Source organism: Lolium rigidum, chromosome 4 (genome assembly GCF_022539505.1).
Source record: "Lolium rigidum isolate FL_2022 chromosome 4, APGP_CSIRO_Lrig_0.1, whole genome shotgun sequence".
In the NCBI taxonomy this organism is placed as follows: domain Eukaryota; kingdom Viridiplantae; phylum Streptophyta; class Magnoliopsida; order Poales; family Poaceae; genus Lolium; species Lolium rigidum.
Genome location: NC_061511.1, coordinates 197204881 through 197217545, shown reverse-complemented (window position 1 = coordinate 197217545; position 12665 = coordinate 197204881). Strand labels below are relative to the sequence as shown.

Below are 12665 nucleotides of genomic sequence, written 5' to 3'. Positions count from 1 at the left end.
CAATGGGCTTACTATTTGGTCGGTCGGAGAGGCGGAGGACCGACCTTGCTTACTGCATGCGCATCCTCTGGCTCCTCCTTATCTGCAGGTAGAACCATTTTCTTCAAAATCTCATGCCAATGATGTTTAGCTTCAGACTAAAGACCGCAACACTTTTAAGCAATTTGTAAGCCAAAGCTACCAGGAGAAAACTTGGGGATATATGTTATTTTTTGTTCAAGGTGATTCATGTATGCTTGGGAAGCTAAACATGCAAATATTCAGAAATTTAATTCATATCTGTAAGCCTTTGTAGTGGCAACATACACAACCATTATTTACACCAGATCTTTTTTTGCAAGGATTATCTACACCAGATCAATTCTATATCTGGTGGAGATAGATTGAAAGATAGCATGAGGGGAGGGGGAAAAGCGAGACGTAAAGTAGGCATGAGAAAAGGATAAAGGTGGGATAGCTTTATCGCAAAGACGGCGACATGGATGGAGAGAAGTGGTGGGATCTGGAGCTCAAGACCTATATAGGGAGGCAATGCCAGCATGGGCTCGGCCTGGGATCTAGTGATACGATAACTCCATCTCTTCCAAGACACCAAATCGTCTCTCATTCTCCGGCTTTCCCCTTTGGCACTGTACCACGAGCTCCGTCATCGCGTTTAACACTCTCTTCTGGCCGAAAATTCCCCCGAGTCGGCAAGGCAAGGAAGCAAAACATTCCCACAAGGGTCCATCATTGTCATTTTCCTATTTCAATATTACTCAAAGAAAAATAGGAGACAAAGTACTCCGTGCTTTCAAGACACATATTAACCGTTAAAAAAAAATGTGAACCATACACGATCTTCCAGCAACAAAGAGCATACATGATCAACTGCAAGTTGCATATGAAGTTCAAAAACATTCAATGAAAAATTCCAAGCCTCTTAATCATACAAATTAAAACATAAGGAAAAAAGGAGGAAGACAATATACAATATGTACTGCTTATATACTTGAAAATATTAGCTTGTAGAAGTAAATAATACTGATGCAAGTATTTGCAGGAAGACATCATGAAGCCAATCACAACCAGAGAGTGAAAGAACCAAGAAGGCCCTTGCCTTTATTTGGCCCTATACTTAAAGCGTGGTTTTTATGTAGAACACAAAATTCTCAAACTTCAGTTAACAAAGTCATTCCAAATCTTTTATCTTTTATCTTTAAATAGGAATCCCCCACTATCTCATTTTCCAGCCTTCTCCTTCTTCCACGTCATCTCTATTTGTCCAAGCGTTGTGTTGTGGCGCACGTCTCCGCAGCTGCTCGATGGCTGACTCGCTGGTTGCTCTTTCCCTTCCAATTTTCTGCACATGGGCTGGGCGTTACTTGAGCTGGGTGAGAGTCTGTACATGGGCTGCACAAATACAATTGGCTTCACCTCCTATAAAAGAAACAGTTGGCCGCTGTTCGTCTGTTCGTCTTCGTGCTCTCTGGCACCACCGTTCGTCTTCCGACTTCGTGCCCACACATCCTCCCTCTGCGACCTATGCCCTCCTCGCCACAAATGCCGATGAAACCGTCCCATGCCATTATTGTTGTGCATTACACAAGAAACTGGTACTGACCCGGCCGCCTCCATCTTTAAAAGGCTCCCGTGTTGCCATGGATTTCAAGCGCGCCCCCTGCTTGCGCCATTCTCTCCGCTCCAGATTCTTCTTCCCCCTTTCTTAGTTTCTTTTCTTTATCCTCTCAATGGATCGCCCATAATTTATAATCTGCAAGGTTGCTCTTCCGGTCGAAAGCTGCTCCACGTTTTGCCTGCCCCGATTTGATCCGATTTTCCTTAGATTTTGCGTGCTGCTCACTCAATTCCCCACCGATTTAGTTGGATTTCGATTGGATTCTGAGTCAAGGATGAACTGGTGAAGAAGCCACGCTCCACGACATGCTTATATTGGTACACAAGATCTCCTCTCTTACATTTAATTTTTAGTTTTTACATTGAAACAGCAGATGCATCTTCTACTTTCTTCCTCTTGCATATCGTATATGTTTGTTCCCCTCGAATTAATGTCTCCTTTTTTTAACATTGGAATTTGCTACCCTCGAATCTTCCAGCAGATACATAATACATTTGTTAAAACAGATTGGCTTGAGACCAGAAATCCTTTTAGGTCAATTTCCGTGTATTCGGCTTGCAATCATGGATAATACCGAGAGTTCTGAAAATCCTGCAAGCCATTCCTGGTAAGCATTCAGTCTCATGCTATTTTTTTGGCAAAGTCTCATGCTATTATACTTACTGATATAAATATCGACTTACTAATTGTCATGGTTTCATACGGACCTACAACATGTATAACAGCAGCAACGGAGGCTCAGTGGTTGTAAGCGTGCGAGGAATAACGTGAAATTTGGTTAGGTACAAACTATAGAAACTCAGGGTGCAGCATGGATCAATGCCTTTTCATATGTCTGAACGTGTTGATCGGTCTACGTGCTTCCGAGTTGTGTGATGCAGTCTCCAATTCATCTCATTTCTATGTTCAGCCGCAATGTATCATTGACTCCTTGGCCATGATTCTTTGCCTCTTGATGCTGCTTCTACTTCCAATCGCTTTTAACTTGGGATTTCTCATTTTATACATTCTTTCATCCTTGCTTTAGCAGAGCTTCAATTTTCATGGAATAGCATCTGTACAATGGAATGAGCCCTCTGATTTATCATGCTATATATTGAAGAGTTTTCCTATGAAGGTATCAGTGCGACGAAATACTCAAATGTTCTTACATCCTTTCTTACATAACTACGCTTTTTCTGTTTTGTTTTTTCCTACTTGTGAGAAGTCATTGTTCATACTACACGTACATACCTAGCCAAGACATTGAGCTTATTACCTTTGGGTTGAAACTCAAGTTCAGCACCTAACAAGTTTACAAATTTTTTATGCAGTTGGATTCTACGGGAGTGATCTCTGCCGATTGAGAAGAGAAGTTTATAAACCGTTTGGTGTTGTCATATTCTGTAATAGGGTGATCTGTGCAGATTAAGATATTGTTCCTATATGCTGTCTCTTCGTGTACTAGATATTGAACAAAATATGCTGGGTTTTAATAAAAGGCCGTGTGCATCATCACGATGCAGAAGCCGGGTTTATCCCTTTTCAAAAAAAGAAAAAGACATTGGTGTTGTCAAAAGAAATGTTCCATGGCCGAATTTCACCGGTGAAGTTCTTAGTATTGTACAAACTAATTCGGAATTAAATATGCATTTATCTATTCATGTATATTTCTCATACTCCATTGCAAAATATTTGCAATAAAGTATGTTATTTGTTTTCTCATAAAGTATTTGCAATAAAGTTCTACAGCAACGCCATTGCAAAATATAATACAGTATAAATAAATAACCAGTACTAATATAATTGATGCTCAAAACTGTTTCAGTTGTTTTTTTAAATGTCCATTTTAAAACCACATTAATAACCCCTTACCCCCTTTAAGGCACAAGAAAATTCCTCTATATAACAAGAACAGTCCCAGTTCATTTCTCCATATCAAAATAATACAGCTTTCACAGCACAGGCTCCTCCCATCAGTGATCTATGGAGCGACAAGGAGGACATAACATGTGCTATACTCACGTGTTAATATTTATGTTAACATTTCACATTGCTATTTTTATGTACAATTCTATTTATCCAGCATACCAATGAGGCCCACCACATGTGCTTCCATCTTCACCTAATCGCCAAGATGTATACTAAGGCAATACAAAAATTCAAGGACGTGAAACGACCATTAATAGCATCTAAGTTTCAAGAGCGGGGACATTCACGTGCTAACATCACAAGCATATGTTCTTCGCAACTGAAAAATAGATCATACTTGGACCAGTTTCAAGAGAGGGGACTAGGGAAAGATAGATGCCACGGTTATCCTTTCTGATGATAAAAAGATTTACAAAGCCACTGAAGTGCTCAGATCATGCAATGAACTTATTATCCACTTTCAATAAATCAAACGCGTTGCTTTACAACAAAGCTTTCATAAAGCTATATACGAATATATGATATGAAATGTTATTCTATACATTAGTAGAAAAATCCCGCCGCAACGCGCGGGGTATCATCTAGTTGAAGAAACGATTGTGCAATTTTCTACAACCATTTAGGACCATGGAAGCTCATTGCAAATGTTGATATGCTTCGGATTGTGGACCAATATCAGATACTCTTCTCAGTGTGAACAATTGTTAAGTATAGTTTTTTTATATGTTCTCGACTCCATTTATGTAAAGCTAATGCTTCTAGAGATTTGAAGTGGGAACCTTGGTTGCAGGCCACACATATTGTTTACTAGATTTAAATGTGCGCCTTGGCGCACGACCCCGTAGATTTCACATCTTGTATAACAACAGTAAAAATCAGGTGAAAAAAATGATAATATTTGTAAATTTGAATTCCCTAGTTCAAAGTCATTATCTCGTGAAGTTGGAACATATAAGAAAACGTGGAGTGCAAAAGAACAGATATATGAATAAGGCATGGCGTTCCCGAAGTACAAAAGCAAATATCTATATCTGGCTTAGCATTTTTCTTATAAACAAATAATATTTAGATTGTAAAAACATGTTTCAAGCCACCATAGAAAATGGGACCAAATAAAAGTAACCAAAGAAGATAAGGGAGAAATGTATATGATATATAGAATGTCTCGAATAATCTTAAATGGTACCTCAACACTTTGGGAGAATCTGAATAAACATACAGAGAGACTGTAAACCATAACAAATATTCAAAGCATTCCTTTTCTACCAAACGAGTTTGAGAACCACCATAATGTAGAGGAAACATGAGTGGTTAACATTCCATTGACCATCAGAGAGGTAATTACAGATAGTGCAGTAGAGAAATGTGCCAAACACAAGTGAGAAAATAGGAAAATATATTACAATGGGGACATGAACACATTGTTCAGAGATTACAATAGCTAAACACATGGAGGGGGTACCATTCAGGTTTAAAGCAAAGCTGTTCAAACACAATGACTCCATGATCAGAGATCAATACTCAAAACAGACACTGACACACAAGTAGTGATAGTTCAGGTAACGATGATCAAACCTCGTAATCTGTAGGATGCACATCGAAGTCATAGCGGTAAGCCTCTTCCTTTAACTGTTGCATCGATATACTGTACTGGACTGAAGTAATCTTGGAAGCCATAAGTTGTCATAAGGTAGAACACTAAGTCAATCCAGGAATAGACAGCTGAGGTAAACCAAATGCAGTAGTTGGCAGCAAGATGAATCACATGCTTGATAAGGGAATAATACCTGCTCTCAGCTGTAGCGCAAAAGCTAAAGAAAGTTCAGTTTAATAAAGCAATATTTTGGTTGTGGGCAAACAAATATGCAAGCAAATGATGGGACTTCCGTTTTCGAAAGAAGAAAACTCTATGCAAATAGCATATCATAGATATACTGGGTTAGAATAAAATTAAACATTGAATTCAACCTAACTAAATTAAATTATTGCTTAAACTGAAGGGGCGCTGCTTGTTCATAATTGTATCCTACTCCCTGAATGTTAGTACATGCATTTTTAGGTGAGTAGTAAATGTTAAATTTCTCAGAAACCAGCTCTCAAGCGTTCAGTGTGTTACCTTGGAGCCATTTTCTTCCCTCGCTCAATACTTAAGTTCACCACTCGTGTGTAGTCAATAGTTACATAGATCTGGACACAAATGTAGGAACCCAGCAGAATGAAATATTTTAGGAGATAGCATTTAAACTCATACTGATGTACATGAATAAATTAGGAGAGAATATAGAAAAATAAAGTGGTGTGCAGGAAACTACTTTTGAATTTTCATAAAGAACATCCAAATACAACAATCTCTCTAACTATCTTTACTGTACCTTAAAATGGCACCTTGGCGCACGATCCCGTGAAGTTCCCATCGATTTACGGTTTGTAAAAAGTAAAAAAATAAGTTGGACAATATTAATGTGTTTTTCAGGTTTAATTCAAAACGAAGTGAGGTGAATTAAATTAGGATAAAACAAACAAAATCACAAACGTAATAGTAGTAGCACATGAGTGTCTTAGGGCCCCGGTAAATAATTACAAAACACTATATTAAGCATCTTTAGAAGTGAAATAAAAAACTATCATGTGTGAAACACTATATAAATATTCATTAATACAATTCCTAAGAACACTTCGATTCTACTATTTTCAGGAATATAATGCCCATTATGTACCTGATGTTCCATCTTCTCTATTGAGAGTAGGTGATTTTGTTCCCCCTGGGCAGATGGCGGGGATGCATTCCTGTATGCTGCATCCTCAAGGTATTCGAAAAACTTCAGCCTCACCTAACTTCGGTGTTTCTCAGTTTGGTACTTTTCAGCCTACAGTCCAACAGAGATTACATTGCCCTAATCAATAGGAAATTTATTACTCCTAAGCCCTTCGTTTGTTGTATCATTATTTACCAACAGTGATACTCCTACCAATTTGGAAATAAATCTATAGCTCCAGATTTTATTCCAGGATGTGCAAGTTAAGGACAAAGCCATGGACTACCCATTTTGCTTTGTAGGTGTTGTCAGTGATCTGGGAGTCTCCTTTTTTCCTCCCTCGCTCTCTTCTTCCGCTTAATTTGCAACGTTCTTTATCAAGGTTGCCTTTTCTTGTCAAAGAAAATAGATAACCTCAATTTAATATTGTTACAGACACCAGAAAATAATCAACAACAGGGGAATGGTAGGCTGCACGAAACAAGTAAGCGGTAAGTGAAGAACACACGGTAACTATTGCAGCTTGAACCTACTTCATAAATACAGCCAAACACAAATGGAAGGACATGTCTTTGGAGGCCATGACATAGTTAACAGAAAATCACCCAATAGCTACTTGCATCACCAAAAGCGGGCATTCTTGCAAAGGAAAAAATAAATTAATCAACAACTAAATTTAAGGTAATACAGCAGAGAAAATCCTAAACATTTTTTGAAGTAACTACAAAAACAGCGGCTTGCCACAGAAGCCTATAGTACATGGTCGTTACTAAATTCTTTAAAATCCTACAGTTACATATAGATACTAAGTGGTTTACAAATACAGCTTCTGTTAGCTAAAAAAGCAATCGTAACTTCCCAGGTCTAAATGTGTTCATCTTTATCTTTAAATATAAGTATAACAATGAAAAGAGCAATAAAAACAACAACCGAGTGACAATAATTCGGCAGCAGGTTCTTTGGCAAACATATGAGGAGGCTCATAAAAATAGGGAAAATGAACAAAGGAAAGTTATGTTTTCCAGGATGGTCCAACTCCAAAATCTATATACATAAGACATGGGGAAACTGACCCCATCTACCTTCATATCACTGCAGTAATGCCTCGTTGTGGTTTATCTTGGCCTAACATACAGATACAGACACCGTCAGAATCAAACATAACAGTGAACTGAGAGAGAGAAAGATATAGTCAAACGAATAGAAAATGTATTGGTCCAAATTCAACTTTCACCAATGCACGATTCAAAAAGATTCTGGAAAGCTCGCACCAATAGAAAAAATGATATATGTACAGAGCAAGCTCCACGATGGGCACACATGCATTCTTGACACTAAGATTTACACCACAGAAACACTAATGCCGGTTTGCTACATAGAATTTGTGGGAAAACCTCCTTGCATTTTCACATCTAGATACAGAAATTAACAAACATGATTAATTTCCGAACCATAAGGTTTATAAAATACCATTTTTAATTAGCACTAGTTCTGTAGGATATGAGTCACAGAGTATTAAGGAAAAAAATAGGATTTGCCTGAACCTATCATAGTAATATAAACCAGAAAAAAACCTAGACAGAGTTTTTGCATGCGGGAGAATGTACATAACAAACTAAAAATTAGAGTGAATATTAGATATTTTGGATGAGTTGAAGGAAGCATATGATTGATATATATGTGCCTCACAATATTTTTCAGTCACTTAAAATGAATGCTGCCAGATCTCTTCCTCCATCAGCTCTCACCAATCACATGATAATAAATTACAGGAATAGAAAGAAAAGAAATAGAGAGAAGAACCAGTGATTAACACGAAGACTGCATCCACTTCTGCTCCACCTGCTGCAGCGTCGAGTCACCCAAACCCTGAAAACTTATAATTGACAAATAGAACACAATAATGTCGTGCTCTCTTTTCTCTGGCAGGAAGCAAGCAAGCAACAGCTTTGACTGCAGACAAGCAGTCTAAGAATGTCTTTGCATAAATCGCCCCAGCAAAAAAAGGCGCCATGTTACTATTTTAGAGAGAAATCAGGGGGTGGGGTCAACACCAAATACCAATATTTTCTGATTTAGAAAGCTATTAAAACATATCCTTATATCCACACTTTTTCAAAATGACATATCTTCGTATCCGTATCAGTGTTGGGTAGTTGATTATTGAAATATGAGATCTTTCTGTAGTTAACTCATTTTACAAGCATGCTCAAACGAACTTTGACACTTTCTGTTGCAATTCTGCCCGCACCTCTTTTACTTGGTAAAAATCAGAACAATTCAGCTGAAGTACACTGATGCTAAAGAAAGCCTCCTGGAAGCTTCTCAAAAGGCAACGATGGTAGCTCGTGTCTTTAGGATTCAGTGCAGTAAACGGGCTATCATAGTAAGGCTGCTTCTCAGGGAGATCCCAGAGAGGACTATTTTCATGCAGAAAGGAATGAAGCGTTGATACCTTATTTTGACCATAGAAATGTCACTATACTGGAAAGGTTTAGTCATAAAATTTGAATTGTTGGTCTCTAGGCAGCCAGGATAGGGGATTTGGAATTGTTTAGAGCATCTATAATGTTAGTTCTGCAATGCTAAACTGATTCACAAAAAAACTGAAATACTGAATATTTAACATAAATACATAATTGGCTAATGTTACTGAATTTTGAACTACACATCTAGAATGTTCAGCTGCACAATTACAAACAAATTCAATGAGGGACAGTTGAGTTATCGCTTCTTGGGGATGTTGCAACCATAATACCAGTTACAACAGCCAGAAGATGCCCCTAATCCTCACCTAAGCGTAGTTGACTTATAACAAATGTGAACTCACCAGCAACCATACCATAAGAGAGGGAGAGGGAGAGAGAGAGAGAGGGAGGAACCTTTTCATCTTGCAGAAATATTTGTCAGCTTCTCCCGTGATGATCCAGAATACGGGGCTCATCCTTCTCCAGGCCGCCGAAGTCCCTTACAATAGCTAGTGGCCAGCGGCCATTACAGCAACCTCAAAATACAAACAGTTACAGCTGAAATCAACATGAAACAAACATAAAATTTCAGAACATACCCCTAATTCTCACCTAGGCGTTTGTTGCTGAGTTCTACCAAATGTGAACTCACCAGCAAACATACCGTGAAAGAGAGAGGCACCTTTATATTTGGTGTTAAAAATAAGTTGAACAAAGGGATGCAAATTTATCTTTCCTATTATTTTATTCAACTAACACTAAAACATGTAGGGAAGCTGGTCTAGTTTTGTTTCTTCAAACATATTCTTCTAATCCAAAAGTTTTAACATCTAAAGATAAAATGTACAATTCTAAAAAACACTCCACAAGAATCCAAGCCAATTACCTTCATGGATGGTATGAGCAGATCCCCAAATGATAAAAATGTATCATATTATCTATCATCACCAGGCACCATAGCCAGCAGACTGCATCAAAGATAACCTGCAATTCCAGTTACCAAAACTTAACTCTGGTGCAGAATTATGCACACTGTGGTATGCATCACAATTAGATAAGGTACCTTATGCTACCTGATTAATAGAAAATACTGAGGGAGAAACTGAATCAAATAACTCTACAAATAATGCTATGTAAGGAAGGGGTGAGAAAAGGACGGTCCGGCGGGAAGGGATTCACCATCTCCATTAGAGAACAACAAGATTGACGATTCAAGTGGAGGCATGACAAGCCTCATCTGATTTAGCTGCTGCAGACGACACCCTGGTCAATGAAGGATTTGTCCCTCTCATGCCCGTATGTGATGGTTCCTCCACAGGTGAATGCGAGCACGCTACAGCCTCTTTGGATTTTCTTCAAACACCTTATGCACATAAATAATAAACGTGAACATACACAAAGATGAAAATTTGTGTGCAGTGGATGAGAGAGGGGAGGAGGCTAGGAGTGCCCTTGCCTAGCTTTTACTGGTCCAGAACGACTTTGGTGGCCTCCAGCCAAAGGATGATGGAGAGGGCTTGAAGGAAGCGATATTCCACATCACCTGTTCTTACCGCTGCCTCTCCAGCTCCTCAGACTGCTCCTCCTTCCTATGCCGCATCCTCTCTCCCCCACCCGTCAGCCAAGCAAACAGTCACTGCCATTGTACTCCTACCTCTTCTCGTGGGCGCGGGTTTGAGGTGGAAGAAGATTGAGAGGAGGAAGGGAGGAACGAGGCAGACGCTTCTCCGGAGCAGAAATGGAGGAGCGCAGGTGCGTGCGGCAAGGGTCCCTAGAGATTTTGCTCCCTGGAGGAGCTCACTCGCGCCCCCTACTGGCCGTCCTTCCACGCTCCTCCGCGACCGCGCCGTCCTGGCCGGAGTAACGGAGGTCGCCGCGTCGTCCCGTTGCGCCGGCCGCTGTGGAGGACGCCCACGCTGCTCTCCCACCCCGTCCCTGCGGAGACCGCCCGCGCTGCCCGTTTCCGGCGCCGAGGTCGGCCGCGCTGCCCGTCGCCGGCGATGGCGACGGGACGAGGTCGTCCGGAAGATGGGGAGGCGGCGGATCGGATTCAACCTGGGGAGAGCGAGCAGGGCGGGGAGGAGAGAGAGGCGGGGCTGCGCGAGAAGGGGATTGGGGCGCGCGAGCAGGCGCTCCTCCTGGCAACGCCATGGCGCGCGGCTGCGGTGTGTGCGGGGCAGAAGGGGAGAGGCGGCGCGGGGTGGCGGCGGGAGGCAGGTGCGCGAGGGAGAGGAGGAGGAGGAGGGTTGCGTGCTCTCTCCCCGACGACGCCGGGCCGAGCGGGCTTCATCGACCCATGGATAAAAAACGGGTCGCGCGAGGGCCTCGTTTCCGGACTACTCCACCAGTGAAAAATGGACGGCCAAGATTCACCTGCTGGTAAGATCCGATGGCTCACAGGCTCAAAACGCTGTGAGGCCCCCTATGGGGGCATCATATACAACGTTAGATATCCCACGTCAGTTGATACTTTGCAGCTCGTCATACACCATGTCACCATGGCGAGAAGAAGACATGCCCGGCCAGTATGTCTCATTGGAGAGTGTTGCGGAGGCAGCCATCAGGTTTCACTGCACACACAATCATGTAGGAAGCTTGCAGCATCGGACGCCTATAAGAGACTACATCAAGAAGTGGCTGAAACAGCTACAAATAATGTGAAAACGCTGTGTCGGGCCTACAGAGATCTGCTCCAGCAACACATTATATTCATGATCCTAGAAATTCATATGCAAAACTAAAAAGATGACCAATCAGATATCAGGTTGAACTGGTAATGTGTATTACCTTCTTGGTGATCGTTAACTTGTCCCAATGCTGGCTTACTTGATAAATACCTACACGGGTACACACAAATTGGTTCATATGCGTTTGAAACTGAATGGACCATAATAAATGATCTTATGCAATTACAATCACAACATATGTATGTATTATTTGTTACACACGGCATATTTCTGCTCAAATAAGTTTCCTTTTGAGTTTCCACAAGGCGTGCAGGATAGATTAACCTATGTATGTAAAATTTGTTGAATAAGTTGAGTTAAACTTGATTTAGCAATGTTATGTACTGCAAGATTAGTTACTCTAAAACCTATGATTTTTCAGATGCATCACACAAGGGTACCTAAATGCCACCAGCTAGCAGGACACGCAGAGTTACTGAGTAGTAACCAGACAACCAACAGTGATGTGTAGAGCAAGAACCAAAAATGAATTGTCCATGTCAGCTCAGAAAACAGGGCAAGGCATTTCATCGAACAAATTTTTCTTAGCTTGTAGTTTAGTCCCATCAATATGGTCACACTTGAGTTTAATGTCATCAAAATCGGCACAAAGAAATCCAACCATACAAATGAGACAAAGAAGAGGGGAACACAAGGGATAAGAGACGGGAAATCGCCATATGATTGGCAAGCAGAAGAAGGAGCCACCGCATAGCAACGTCACTGCTGTAGAAGGTATCCCATCCTTGCCCTTGTTCCTCAGGCCCATAGCGGCTCATTATCGTCCATCGCTGAAGCAGTTCCTCCTCCGACTGGATCCGCTCGAGACTGTCGGAGAACTCCCCTGCATCCAGAAACCGCCAGAACCCGCTAGAGTAGATCCCCAATGTCATGGTGCCACTTGAGACCGCCTGGAGGGGATGGGGGCAGCAGGCGGATCTTGGCGTGGTGGAGAATAGAGGGATTCCATTGGATCATTTTCTGATGGGGGCAGTGTGCGGATGGGGGCAGACGAACCCGATGGAGGCGGCAAGGACTTCAGCCGGTGAGGGCCAAACACAAGACCGCCTGAGTTCCTAGACACGAACTGCCAACCAAGGTCGCTCGATTCTGCCGACACCTCACCTGCAGTAGGTCCCACGAGAGGGACAGGCTGGACGCCCACAGGCGCTGAAAGACCTGGGAG

General features: G+C 41.4%; 2 long non-coding RNA genes across 2 annotated transcripts; both read right to left on the bottom strand.

Annotated features, from left to right (window-relative positions):
- Nucleotides 1-4822: 4822 nt before the first annotated feature.
- On the bottom strand, nt 4823-6615 carry LOC124650427. The gene is made up of 4 exons (XR_006986992.1): nt 6247-6615; nt 5646-5716; nt 5105-5227; nt 4823-5011 (listed from the first exon to the last, which is right to left on the bottom strand). It is a non-coding gene; the product is annotated as an uncharacterized LOC124650427 (long non-coding RNA).
- Nucleotides 6616-11202: 4587 nt separating this feature from the next.
- Nucleotides 11203-11591, bottom strand: LOC124650495. Its single transcript, XR_006987021.1, has 2 exons — nt 11541-11591; nt 11203-11364 (listed from the first exon to the last, which is right to left on the bottom strand). It is a non-coding gene; the product is annotated as an uncharacterized LOC124650495 (long non-coding RNA).
- Between the last annotated feature and the right edge of the window lie 1074 nt (nt 11592-12665).